A 12,826-nucleotide genomic window follows, 5' to 3' on the forward strand; every position below is an offset into this window, starting at 1 on the left:
GCAGATCGGTATTCTTCGTCACACCAACCGCTGTGGAGAGAGATCACACAGCATTGACACAGCATTGCAAAGGGGAAGGTGTCGAACTCAAAGTATCAATACGATTAAAGTGTTTAGTCAGTGTTTTAAAGTATCTCTGGATGCATACGTGCGTTTTTTTTATTTGTATTTATTTTAATTATTTAGCGGCATCGCCTTGCCTGTAACGATTAAAATATGGATAAAGCTGTTAAAAATAAGTTGTCAATTATGTTCTGAATATTTCGACGGAACTATAACGCATGATACCAGAGACCATATCCCTTCACCCAACCCCCTCCCCCCACCGCCCCTCAACCCCCGAGCACTCAAATGGAATACAAGGGCTCAGAACGCGCACACACAGTCGCTCCGGAACGACTTTTATTCGCGGGATGCGTCTCGTGTGTCTCGAATCAACTTACGCAGCCTTCTGGAGGCAGACCAGGCCTGCAGAAGGCAACACTGTTCAGTCTCCGCACAAAGTCGCTGCAGCAATGATTCGGTCATTTCACGACACAGTAATTTGCCCTTTTGGACCGAATTATGCTTGCTGTTTATTGCAAGCCTTGGAGATATGCGTAAGGGCAATATGGCCAAGTTACACTCAGAGTGATATCCTGCGGTTTTGCAAATTCAGCCAAGATCCTGAACACGTGACGGAGCATCATTCACTCTGCAGGAGAGCCGAACTTCAGGTCCATTCCCAGGTTAACGTCATCCCATGAAATAGACTAATCAAGTCTTCAGAACCGCAGGACAACTGAATCCTAAGATGGGCAAGGAAATCAAATTTGTAGATAGTATGGAAAGACTGACTGATCAGTTCCATAAAATAGATTTAGTGTCACGCAACAGTGTATCTTCGTTTTTTCTGTGACTTCGGTAGGCTGCGAATCGATTACAACATCCAAACTGCTGAGCATCGACAACATTTTGCATTCTATATAAAAGGCCTTTTCGGAACACTCCTTTATTTGTTTGCCTTCCTTGTTCTACAATGCAGTATTGTCGGAACAGTTACTTTGTGTCATTGAGCTAACACGCGCACTAAAGTATAATCCCCTGAACGTTTTGTGCAATATATTGGCTACTGTCTTTTGAAGTTGTGAACTCCTATATAGCCACTTGATGCAAATGGAAACATTTGCTTATTGAATTGAATTGAATGACTATATTTCTTACATCCTTCACACACATGAGGAATACAAATCTTTACCTTATGTCTCCATTTAAATGTGCAATGTGCAACCAGTAATTTATAATAATTTATAATAAATAGAACAGTCAATGTAATATAGAGTACACTCAGATCAGCGTAAGTTCATCAGTCTGATGGCCTGGTGGAAGAAGATGACCCTGAGCCTGTTAGTCCTGGCTTTTATGCTGTGGTACCGCTTCACGGATGGTAGCAGCTAGAATAGATTGTGGCTGGGATGGCTTGGTCCCCAATGATCCTACAGGCCCGTTTTACACACCTGTCCTTGTAAATGTCCAGAATCATGGGAAGTTGGCTGTTCGCACCACTCTCTGCAGAGTCCTGCAATTCAGACAGATAACAGTTCCCATACCAGGCAAAAATGCAGCCAGTCAGGGTGCTTTCAGTTGTGCCCCTGTAGAAAGTTCTTAGTATTTGGGGGCCCATTCCAAACTTCCTGTCATGGTCCGGTCCGTGAAGTCTGTGTTCCGGCGAATGGTCCGGTCCGTGGACCCAGACTCCGGGTTTTCCGGTGTTCCCTTGTCTCATTTGGGCTTAATCGTAGGCACCTGATTCTCACCTTGATCCGGGAATATAAGTGGCCCTGGGTTCGAGGCTGGTTGCTGGTTCGTCTTGTCAGTATCCTGTCCTTTTCTCTGTGGGCTTCGTCTCGTCAGTATCCTGTCCTTTTCTCTGTGGGCTTCGTCTCGTCAGTATCATGTCCTTGCCTCTGCGTGGGTTTGTCCCGTCGGTATCCTGTTCTCGCCTCCGTGGGGTGTCAGGCCATCTTTGCTGTTACCCTATGGTGGGATCTGTCCCTCCTGGTCCTTGCCTCCATTGGGTAAGTCAGGCCGTCATTGCCATTACCCTGAGGCTGGACTGTTCCCTTCCTTCTCTATGAAGCTCTGCCTGCAACCTGTGTCTGATGCCCCGTCTTGCCTCGCCTGGAGCCTTGCCTTGCCTCGCCTTGCCTCTGCCTGGGGCCTTACCTCGCCTTGCCTCTGCCTGGAGCCTTGCCTGTGTCTAGAGCCTCGCCCTGTTTGGAAATGTCTGTCCGTGTCCACGCCTTCGCAAGGTAGGTCTGGCTATTTTGCCACTACCTAGCGTTGGGAACTGCCTCAGTCCGTGTCCACGCCTTCACTAGGTAGGTCTGGCTATTTTGCCACTACCTAGCGTTGGGAACTGCCTCTGTCCGTGTCCACGCCTTCACTAGGTAGGTCTGGCTGTTTTGCCACTACCTAGCGTTGGGAGCTGCCTCGTCATGTTCAACGTTCTGTGTAATGAGTCCCGTTGGATAATCAACTTTTACTTAACTGGTTTCAAAAAGGGATCAGCTATATAGGTGACTGTTTTGAAGGAGGTATATTGATGTCGTTTGATCAATTAAAGAATAAATATAAAATATCAAATAACACTCCTTTCTGTTATTTTCAATTAAAGGCCTATTTAAGAGATAAACTGGGTCAAACAATGTTAATGCCAAAACCTAATGAAATAGAAACTTTAATTCAAAAAGGAAAAATTAAAAAAATTACGTCCTGTACGTATAATTTGATACAAAAACAGACAATTAAACCAGGAATTCATAATCTAAGACAAAAATGGAAAACTAATTTGAATATTAAAATTGATGAAAAAAGTGGTCAAGACTATGTCTTGATAGTATGACAAATACAATAAATGTTCGACTTAGATTAGTACAATACAATTTTTTACATCAATTATATATTGCACCACAAAAAAAATAAATAGATTAAACCCAAATTTATCTGACCAATGTTTCTGATGTAATCAAGAAATCGGAACTTTTTTACACTCTACTTGGTCTTGTTTTAAAATTCAACCTTTTTGGATAAATCAAAGACTTTTACTGGAACAAATTATTGGAATACAACTTCCACGTAGCCCAATATTATTTTTATTAGGTATAATACCGAAACCTAAATTGAATAAATGTCAGAAAAAATTTATAAAAATTGCATTGGCAGTAGCCAGAAAAGATATTGCAGTTACTTGGAAATCAGATATATACTTAACTATGGACCACTGGAATAACGAAATATATAATATTCCACTTGAAAAAATTACTTATAATTTAAGAAATGAATATGATATATTTTTGAAAATTTGGCACCACTATCTACAAAAGATAGGACTAAATATATAGGTCCTTTGAAGATAAAATTATTAGTTATTTGGGGGAAATAAAAGATATATACTAAAGTTATTTTGAACTCCATGGAGCATGTGGGGATCCTCCGATATCCTGGCTATCCTTTTTTTCTTTTTTCTTTTCTTTTTTAGACAGGGATGTTAAGGGGGAAAGGGTTAAGGGGAGGGGGAGGGCTAATATTAATTTTCATTACTTTATTATTCTATTCATTTTATGTAATTCTCTTAAAAATTTAATTTAAAAAATATTTTAAAAAATGGAGTCCCGGCCCTACTTCCTGTACCCAAGGAGGAGTGCCGACTCAGTGTTCCATGTTCCATGTTCCCTCGACCCAGGCTCTGTGTTCTGCATTCTTGTTCTTCTTCGACCAGGGCTCTGTGTTCTCTTCTTGTCAATGTACCTTGCCCAGCCCAGGAGTACCTCACCCAGCCCGGTGCTGGGATTCCCTCGTCCTGTGCTGGGGTTCTCTTGTCCTGTCCAGGAGTCTCACATCCAGTCCTGTGCCTTTCCTCATCCTGTAGCCACGTCTTGTCCTCGTGTGGTTCTGGAGTCCGAGCCCGAGTCAAGACCCAGATTCTGGGTTCTTGTCCAGTCTCTGGCTCGGAGTCCAAGCCCAGGCTCCTAGTTCCCAGTTCCATGTCCTGGATCCGCTATCCTCGTCAAGTCCTAGCCCAGGGCTGGAATCCTTGTCTCGCTTGGGGCCATTGTCATGTTCAGCGTCCCTTCTTCCTCAATTCCTTTGCTTCCTTCTCATGCCTGGTCCTGTTCCTGGTAGTTCAGTGTCTGTGTCTTGCTTTTGGGTCCACTTCCTTCGCCCCTCATTATGACACTTCCTCAACCGACTGAGGTGAAAGAGGCGATCGTGAGCATTTTTCATCACACAGCTGGTGTGTACAGACCACGTGAGGTCCTTGGTGATGTGGATGCTTGAAGCCGTTTACCTGCTCAAAACCCAGATACTGTTATGGTCCAGTCCGGAGCCCGCATTCTGGGTCTTGATCCAGTCCGCGGACTCTGGACTCCGGGTCTTGTAGCCATCCCTCCTTTCGCCCTTGAGCCCAATTAGTCACAGCTGTGGATCATCGTGGCTTGTTGGGGCTCAAGGAGGCGCTCCTGATGCCCATTGGCTGGCGGTGTATATAGGGGGCTCTGGGACTGAGTGGAGTTGAGGGGTCGTCCTGCCTATCCTGTTCCTCCGTTTGCCCTGGCTTGGAGTTCCCCTTGTTAAAGACGAGTTCTTCGAGTAAGTCTGGCAGTCACCCTGGACCTAGTTCCCTTCCTATCCCTTGCCTCCGTTGGGCAAGCCTGACCGGACTGCCGTTGCCCAGCGGGGGACTCTTCCCCTTTCCATCCCTTGCAGCCGATGTGTTGTGCCCCGCGACCTGCTCAGGACCCCGTGTTCCTGCCTGGGAGGTCCGGGCCCTGCCCAGGAGTTATGCAGCCCGCCCTGTGAACTCCGGGATCTTCCTTGCCTGAACTCTGACCCTCCCGGAACCCCAGAATCACCTTGAACGTCATGTCCCTCACGCACACCATGGTCACCACATCATGTCTATCGTTTAGTTGTTCCTGTCCTGCCCCTATTACTTCAGTGCCTGCGTCCTGCACTTGAGTTCAGCCTCCTGTCCCCATATGACAGATACATTGATATCAATAGGGATTGGCCCGTCTCCATTCCTCCTGTAATCCACAACAGTTCCTTTGTTTTTGCGACATTGAGGGAGAGGTAATATTCTTGACACCACGGTGTCAGAGAAATGACTTCTTCCCTGTAGCCCATCTCGTTATTATTTGAGATAAGCCCAATCAATGTAGTGCATTCTTGTCTTCTTATCCAAGCTTATCTTTCTTCGAGGTTGCAACAACTTAAGTGTGTGTGTGTGTGTGTGTGTGTGTGTGTGTGTGTGTGTGTGTGTGTGTGTGTGTGTGTGTGTGTGTGTGTGTGTGTGTGTGTGTGTGTGTGTGTGTGTGTGTGTGTGTGTGTGTGTGTGTGTGTGTGTGTGTGTGTGTATAAACATAGAAACATAAAAATCCTACAGCACAATACAGGACCGTCAGCTATACAAAGCTCTACTGAACATGTGCTTGCTATGGAAATTACCTAGGTTTACCCATAGCACTCTTTTTTTTTCTAAGCTCCATGTATCTATCCAGGAGTCTCTTAAAAGACCCTATCATATCTGCCTCCACCACCGTCGCCGGCAGCCCATTCCATGCACTCACCACTCTCTGCATAAAAACTTACCCCTGATATCTCCTCTGTACCTACTTCCAAGCACTTTAAAACTGTGCCCTCTCGTGTTAGCCTTTTCAGCCCTGGGGGAAAAGCTTCTGACTATCCACACAATCAATGCCTGTCATGGTTTTATACACCTCTATCAGGTCACCTCTCATCCTCCGTCGCTCAAGGACAAAAAGGCCGAGTTCACTCAGCCTATTCTCATAAGATTCGGAGCAAGAAGGCTGATTTCAGGAGCGAAGGCTGTTTTACTAGGTAAAAGACAGACAAGGTTGTGCAGACGCGTGACGTCATCCAGTAGAGCGCGACAGGTTTAAAAGGAAGAACGCCATATCCAGCGGGCAGCGGAGTGAGAGGCAGCAGTGGGAGGGAGAACAGTCAGAGGTCGTGGTACATATTGGTACCAATGACATAGGTAGGAAAAGGGAAGAGGTCCTTTAAATAGACTACAGGGAGTTAGGAAGGAAGTTGAGAAGCAGGACCTCAAAGGTAGTAATCTCGGGATTACTGCCTGTGCCACGCGACAGTGAGTATAGGCATAGAATGAGGTGGAGGATGAATGTGTGGCTAATGGATTGAAGCAGGGGGCATGGATTCATATTTCTGGATCATTGGGACCTCTTTTGGGGCAGGTGTGACCTGTACAAAAAGGACAGGTTGCTCTTGAACCCAGGGAACCAATATCCTGGCGGGGAGGTTTGCAGCGGCTACTAGGGAGAGTTTAAAGAAGAATTGTTGGGGGATGGGAACCGAACTGAAGTGACAGGAGAAGAGGAGGTTGTCTCACAAATAGAGAAAGCTTGTAGAAAGTGTGTGAGGGAGGATAGGCAGGTGATAAAGGACGCGCTCAGACGGACGGTTTGAGATGTGTCTATTTTAATGCAAGGAATATTGTGAACAAAGCGGACGAGCTAAGAGCATGGATCAGTACTTGGAACTATGATGTGGTGGCCTGTGTTGCCTTTAAGGCATTTATTTAGCTTTATTACATTTTCGCTTTAGTAATTGATTTGTAAGTATTTTCTAGTTAAAGTTAAAGGTTGATAACTACGTTGCAGTTGTTGAAGGTATATTCATTATCTGTGATGCTTTGCGGCATGTGATGACGTCACACCTGGTTTCGCCACGTCTTGTGCGTAAATACCAGTTTGGAGAAACGGGAAGGCGGGGGCTTGGGTGTGCATGATCAACGTGAGAAAAGTTCAATTTCTACGCACTAAGAAACATCATAGAAGCAACGCCGTAAGTTCATATGACAGTTGATATATTGAAATAAAAATGTTAACGCTGATTCTGTTAAAAGAAATGACGGATGTTGAGGTTTATTTTCCTATTGAAAGCGTTGCTGGAAAGTTTATGTTGAAGTGTATTTAAAGCTGTTGATAGCGTAGGTAGATTCTGATTGTATGTTGTACTTTAATGAGACTTTAATGTAATATTGTTTGTTGTAGCTTTACTTTTACGTACTTATGATGCAAATGTGATGCCAAGAAGGAAACAAATACTGTATATTTTGTATTGTTTTATCAACAGTTTTCACCATACGTTAATGTGGAAGAGTGAACAGCAAACGGTTAATCTTACTGCGATCCTGACCTCATTGGCTACGGTTTAACTTGGTGTTTTGTTCAGAGTTTCTACACACTGCACGAGAACACTACAGTGAAAAGGCAGCATTACCAGGTGTTTCAACAAGTGGTACGATGGCCTCGCGATCAAGCGTCAAGTTGTTGACATCTAGTGCCAAGAGCAGTAGGACATCAGCAAGTAAGGCTGCCCTCACAAGAGTTAAAGCAGGAGCCGCCAACGTGCGAGCGGCATACGCTGAACAAGAGGCAAAACTGAAAATGGAAAAGGCTGCCAGGGAATTGGAAAACCAAAAAGAAAACAGCTGCCAGAGAATCGGAAAACCAGAGGGAAGAGGCTGCCAGAGAAGCCGAAAACAAGTTGGTAAAAGTAAGGATAAAAACAGAGTTAGAAGTGCTGGCGCTACGCCGAGAAGCCAATGCTGCCACGGTGGAAGCAGAAATATTAGAAGCGCTGAAGAAATGCACGTTCTAGATGAAGTAAAATCTACTTCAGAAAGGACCAGATTGGAACGCACTAGCAAGTATGTCCAATCTCAAAATAACCTGAAGATTTGTTCTTTCTCTCCATACTTACCTGCTAACGTCCCATTTCACGAGGAGTCACAGGGAAGCCCAATTGCATCGCATCCATCTGAGGAAGACAATTTACACTTGCAACCTTGCGACGAACTCAAGAATGAAAGGGCTGACGACAAATACTTCTCGACACCAAACTTACCAGATTTGGCAAGAGAAGAGGCAGAAGCTGAAGTCAGAATGAGCAAACTCCATAATGAACGTACACGCTCAGTCATATGCCCACAAACATATTCCCCCGCCCCGCACACCATTTGTAGCAGAATCCTTGGCACCATGGTTCCGGTGATGTCATCATCCTGATTGGCAGCTTAAGTCATTAGCTCCTCTGGAAAAATGAGTATTAAGCCCCGTTAACCCATCAAATATAATATTTTTCGGAAGTATCTGAACTGATAAGAGGGGCAAGAATGGGGAAAAAGAATGGAAATATAAAAAGCAACACTGCAGAGCCTGTGACCGAGAGGAGTGCAGCGAGCGGATCTCCGACCCGACCGCGCACTAGCGAGGTGGACGCTGGGCCTTGTCCAGGCGAAGCAGCAAATATGATCGAAATTTTGAAAGAGATAAAGGAGTTCCAGAAAGATATAAAACAGCAGCTAGATGATATTAAGTCAGAACTCACCAACGTCAATCAAAAAATAGCGGTGGCAGAGACTGGAATTGAAAAAGTGGAAGATCGCGTTCAAAACGTGGAATGGATACTAAGTAAGACGATAAAAATATTAAATCAACAAGAAGGTAAACTGCTTACCTGGAGGGAAGATCACGGCGGAAAAATATCAGAATATACAACGTTCCCGAAGGAGCGAAGGGCTTGTCTATGACGGAGTTTGTCGGAAAGTTGCTGCGGGACGCATTGGAGCTTCCTTCGACTATGGAGCTGGAAATCGAGAGAACGCATCGTGCGCTTGTCCTGAAGCCTACCCAAGATAGAACAGATAAGCCACGCTCAATAATAATTAAATTCCTTCAGTACAGTACCAAGGTGGAGATTCTACGAAGGGCCTGGGATAAGAAGAGGATGTTTTTAGACGATAAATTAATATATTTCGACCAAGATTACCCCCCCCCCCCCCCGCGGTCCTGCAGAAATGTAAAGAATACTCTGAAGTATAGCGAATACTAAAGCAAGAAAGGATTAGATTTCAAACTCGCTACCCTGCTAAACTTCGACTGTTTTATCAAGATGGGATCCAACTGTATCAGACAGTGGAAGAGGCGACTACAGACATGAAGGCCAGAAGGTTGCCCGTCAGTGTGATCAAACCGAGGGAAAGCCTGGCAGAGGAATTATCCCGCTCCGCTTGGGAAATAGCGTGAGAATCGAGAAGGCAAGTGATGGGAGGAGGCCCAGAGATGTACATCAGGAAGAGACTGGGAGTTTTCCAAAGACAGCCTTCACCCCCTCCAGAACGGCCATAAGGTTTGGCTCACTTTAAAAATGTTGAGAAGCTAAACAAAAGCAAAAGTAGACAGTGATATACCTATCTCGAGAAATACTTATTATAATGTGGATTTTATATTACTTAGTTGTTATTCTTTATTCACTCACTTACTCCTTTTTCCCATCCAAAATAAGAATACATATATAGGTGTGTGTGTGTGAGTGCATATGTGTATATGTGTGTATGTGTGTGTATATATATACTTACATTTACAATTATAACCAAACTTAGACTCTTCAAATAGAAAAACCTATGAAACAAAATCCTTACATAAGGAAGTTAATACACTTTTTGCGGAACAACACACACAAAATGCTGGTGGAACACAGCAGGCCAGGCAGCATCTATAAGGAGAAGCACTGTCGACGTTTCGGGCCGAGACCCTTCGTCAGGACTAACTGAAAGGAAAGATAGTAAGAGATTTGAAAGTAGTGTGGGGAGGGGGAAATGCGAAATGATAGGAGAAGACCGGAGGGGGTGGGATGAAGCTAAGAGCTGGAAATGTGATTGGGGAAAGTGATACAGAGCTGGAGAAGGGAAAGGATCATGGGACCAGAGGCCTAGGGAGAAAGAAAGGGGGAGGGGGGAAGCACCAGAGGGAGATGGAGAACAGGCAAACAACTTAATATGTCAGGGATGGGGTAAGAAGGGGAGGAGGGGCATTAATGGAAGTTAGAGAAGTCAATGTTCATGCCATCAGGTTGGAGGCTACCCAGCCGGTATATAAGGTGTTGTTCCTCCAACCTGAGTTTGGATCCATTTTGACAGTAGAGGAGGCCATGGATAGACATATCAGAATGGGAATGGGACTTTTTGAGGATGTTAGTTTAATTGATATATGGAGGGACCTTTCCCCCGACAGAAGAGATTACACTCATTATTCTGCTCCCCATTCTGTATATACAGGAATAGGCTATTTCATAACATTTGGAAAAGACAAAGACAAAATAAACACCTGTGGAATTGGCACAATAGATGTAAGTGACCATGCACCTATATATTTATCTGTTGATTTTGACCTACAACCAAAGAATACTATTTGGAAACTAAATTCAAGTCTACTCAATTATCCGTACTTTAAGGAACAAATTAAAAAATAAATTAGATTCTACTTAGAATTTAATGATAATGGAGAGGTTTCACCTCCCATTTTATGGGATACTCTGAAGGCTGTCTAAGAGGGAAAATTATGGCAATATCTTCATATAAGAAAAAAATAAGGAATAATACATTAGAGGAATTACAAAATAGGCTGAAGGAACTCGAGAAAAACCACAAATTGAATTTAGCACAGGATAGAGTAGGGGAAATTTAAAAAATTAAGAATGAAATAAATAGTTTGGCTATGCAAGAAATCAGGAAAAATTTTATGTTTCTGAAACAGAGACATTATGAAAGTGGATCTAAGTCTATAAAAATACTGGCGTGGAAACTGAAAAAAAAAAAGATAGCGGAAAATACAATTCATAGAATTAGGGACCCGAGAACGAAAATGATAAAAAAATAAGCTAAGTGAAACTCAAGAAGCTTTTGAAGTGTTTTACAAAACTCTATATTCCAAAGTTCCAGGGGGAAGCATAACCCAAATTGACACCTTCTGGAATTCTCTAGAGTTACCCACTTCAAGCGAAGAACAAAATAGAATGATGACTGCTGATATAACTGAAGTTGAATTAAAAGCTGCAATTAGTAGGCTTAAATTAAGCGAGTCACCAGGATCAGATGGGTATATGGCAGAGTGGTACAAAGAATTTTAAAATGAGTTAATTCCTGTTTTACTCCCCACACTGAACTGGGCTCTAAAAACGGCACAAATGCCAGCCAGTTGGAAGGAAGCAATAATCTCAGCTATACCGAAAGAAGGCAAGAACAAAATGGAATGCGGGTCATTTAGACCAATATCTGTTCTTAATGTAGATTATAGATTATTTACCTCCATCATGGCCAAATGATTAGAGGAGTTTCTACCCATACTGATATGTATGTATACGATCAGACAGGTTTTATACGACAATGCCAGGTATAAGACAATAGACGAAGGACACTTCACATTATGGACCATATACAAAAAAATAAAATCGAAGCAATAGTGATAAGCGTGGACCGGCGCCGCAAAAGACATTTAATTCAGTTAATTGGAATTTTCTTTACAGAGTTTTACATAGATTTGGTTTCCAAGACACAATTATTAAAAATATACAGACACGATATGACAACCCTACTGCTAGGATTGAAATCAATGGATATTTATCAAATAGTCTTACCCTAGAAAGGGGCACGAGACAGGGTTGTCCATGGTCACCTCTACTCTTCGCGCTATATCTGGAACCATTAGCTCAATACATCAGACAAAATGAAGATATCAGAAGAATTACTATTAAAGGGACAAAGTATAAATTGGCTTGTTACGTGGATGACATTTTGATCTATTTAAGGCAACCAACATACTCTTTACCTAAATTGATGCAATACTTTGAACAATATGGTCAATTATCAGGATACAAGATCAACATAAATAAAACCCAGTTACTTTCATATTACTATGGCCCACCTAGAGAAATTGAAAGTCGATATCCCTGGGCATGGCAAACAGAGTCTTTCAAATATTTGGACATCATTATGCCAAAAGATTTGTATCAACCTTTATATAAAAAAATAAAGGAAGATATGGCAAGATGGAACCTCATTCTCTTTTTCAGTCTCAGTTCAAGGATTGAGTCTATTAAAATGAATATAATGCCCAGACTGTTATTTCTCTTTCAGACCTTACCAAAAGAGATTAATCAAAATCAATTCAATGAATTCAACAAGATGTTATCAAGGTATCTTTGGCAGGGTAAAAGGCCTAGAGTTGATCTCAAAACTTTGCATTTAGCAAATGAAAAAGGGGGATGGGGCCTACCTTCTCTTAGAGATTATTATTTTGCAGCACAGTTGAGAGCTGTGATATGTTGGTGCAACCCATCATATGATGCTCAGTGGAAAAACATTGAGGAGCAGGTACTTCCCATCCCCATACAAGCAATTTTGGCTGATAACAACCTGCAAAGGTACATAAATACTATTGATAACCCATGGGTGAAATTGACTCTTAAAATATGGAAAACTACTATAAAAGAATATAATCTAAAGGGAGATATTGCAATTCTTAAATGGTGTGCATATAAATCGGATTTTACACCAAATAAATTGAATGCTAGATTTAAGAACTGGACAGCTAAAGGAATAACAGTTCTTTGCAACATAATGAAAGAAGGAACACTGTTCAATTTTGAAATGCTTAAAGAGAAACACATTAGAAAAACAAGATTTTTATCGGTATTTACAGATGCGACAATATGTTAATAAGATGCTTAAAAGTGTAACCAAGGCAAGTACATGCTTGATAGAGCTATTTAGAAAAGCATATAATTCAGATAACGGTAGTAGAATCATTTCAAGCATGTATGTGCGGTTGTCAAATCTTAAAACACATTCAACTTCATACATTAAAACAAAATGGAGAAGGAAGGAGAGGGATAATTATATCTGAGGAAGAATGGACAAAAATATGGAGGTACCAGTTCACAGAAATGGAGGGAGTTT

This window comes from Hemitrygon akajei, chromosome 17, assembly GCF_048418815.1.
Source record: "Hemitrygon akajei chromosome 17, sHemAka1.3, whole genome shotgun sequence".
Lineage (NCBI taxonomy): Eukaryota > Metazoa > Chordata > Chondrichthyes > Myliobatiformes > Dasyatidae > Hemitrygon > Hemitrygon akajei.